The sequence below is a fragment of the Calidris pugnax genome, unplaced genomic scaffold (genome assembly GCF_001431845.1).
Source record: "Calidris pugnax isolate Ruff unplaced genomic scaffold, ASM143184v1 scaffold30, whole genome shotgun sequence".
Classification (NCBI taxonomy): Eukaryota; Metazoa; Chordata; class Aves; order Charadriiformes; family Scolopacidae; genus Calidris; species Calidris pugnax.
In genome coordinates, this window is record NW_015090776.1 from 4,974,377 (window position 1) to 4,976,222 (window position 1,846).

Sequence of the window (1,846 nt, forward strand, 5' to 3'; positions counted from 1 at the left end):
CCAGCAGCACCAAGAGCTTCATGCAGGTGGCTGGGGTTTGGGGAGCGGAGGGGAAGGTGAGAGGTGGAAAACCAAACCCCCACAGCTCTGGAGGGAGGATTTTGGGGGGAGAAATGAGTAGGGGGGGCGAGCTCGGCCGCACTGCTCCTGCTTGTGTGTGTCTGCTTGCGGGATGTGATCCTATTCAGGACTGCAGACAGGCACCGCTGGTCAGCGCGAACAAAAGCCTGACGGGTGAGTAATAAGCTCTGTCAAAACAGTTGCTCGCTGGCGAGAACTCGGGGGCAGACAGCTCCCGGGATGCCCCGCAGCCGGGTCAGCCCCCCAGGGTCCGCCCCAACCCCACTGCCGAGCCGGGGGTCGGGGTGGGAAGGCAGGAGGGAGCGGGGATCCCCCACCTTTGGGGTGCCAGGAGATCGGATACCGAGGAGGCTGGGGGTCAACGGGGGGGGGGCTCCCCATGCTGCCAGCTTTCCTCCTGCCCCATGAATTAAACATGCCGGGGAGGTGGGATCCTACAGTGGGGACCCCAAGCGACCAGCCTGGCCCTTGTGGTGTGCAGGGTGGTTGAGGGACATCATGGGATGTGGGAGATCCCAAGGGACCAGCCCTGCCCTTGGTGTGCACAGGTGTGGGGTGATTAAGGGCCATCAAGGGCCATCATGGGACACAGGGGATCCTACAGTGGGGACCCCAAGCGACCAGCCTGGCCCTTGTGGTGTGCAGGGTGGTTGAGGGACATCATGGGATGTGGGAGATCCCAAGGGACCAGCCCTGCCCTTGGTGTGCACAGGTGTGGGGTGATTAAGGGCCATCAAGGGCCATCATGGGACACAGGGGATCCTACAGTGGGGACCCCAAGCGACCAGCCTGGCCCTTGTGGTGTGCAGGGTGGTTGAGGGACATCATGGGATGTGGGAGATCCCAAGGGACCAGCCCTGCCCTTGGTGTGTGCAGGTGTGGGGTGATTAAGGGCCATCAAGGGCCATCATGGGACATGGGAGACCCCACAGTGGGGACCCCAAGCGACCAGCCTGGCCCTTGTGGTGTGCAGGGTGGTTGAGGGACATCATGGGATGTGGGAGATCCCAAGGGACCAGCCCTGCCCTTGGTGTGCACAGGTGTGGGGTGATTAAGGGCCATCAAGGGCCATCATGGGACATGGGAGACCCCACAGTGGGGACCCCAAGCGACCAGCCTGGCCCTTGTGGTGTGCAGGGTGGTTGAGGGACATCAGAGGGACATCATGGGATGTGGGAGATCCCAAGGGACCAGCCCTGCCCTTGGTGTGCGCAGGTGTGGGGTGATCAGGGGACATCAGAAGGGCATGGGGGACCCCACAAGGAACCCCAAGGGACCAGCGCTGCCTTTGGGTGCACACTGGTGCTGGTGGCATGTTCTTCCCTGGGGGCCCCACACCAGCCAGCTCTTCTGCTTCGTTAACTTGTTAATGAACTACTGCGTGGCACCCATGGGCTGCCCCTCTCCCTGGGCATGGGGTGGGGGATATCCAAGGTTGTGGGGGGGGGACAGTACTCACCAGCTTCTGCATGTTGGCGGCGGGGGGCTGCACTTTGCTCCTCAGCTTGTTGTGCAACGAGAGCACCAGGAAGGTCTCCTTCAGGCTGAGGGCTGGGGGGGGACACACACACATGAGAGCAGGGGCTGGGGATGTGGCCAAGGGGTCTGTGGGGTGCAAATGCCTTCCCCATATCCCCATCTGGGCCTCATGCCCCCCCGAAGGGTCCGGCCGCAGCCGGGGATATGGGGAAGGCACCCGGGTCTCCATGGAGACTCGAGGGGAGAAGAAAGCGCTTTTGGGCTGGGAGCACAAAAGGGACAGGGG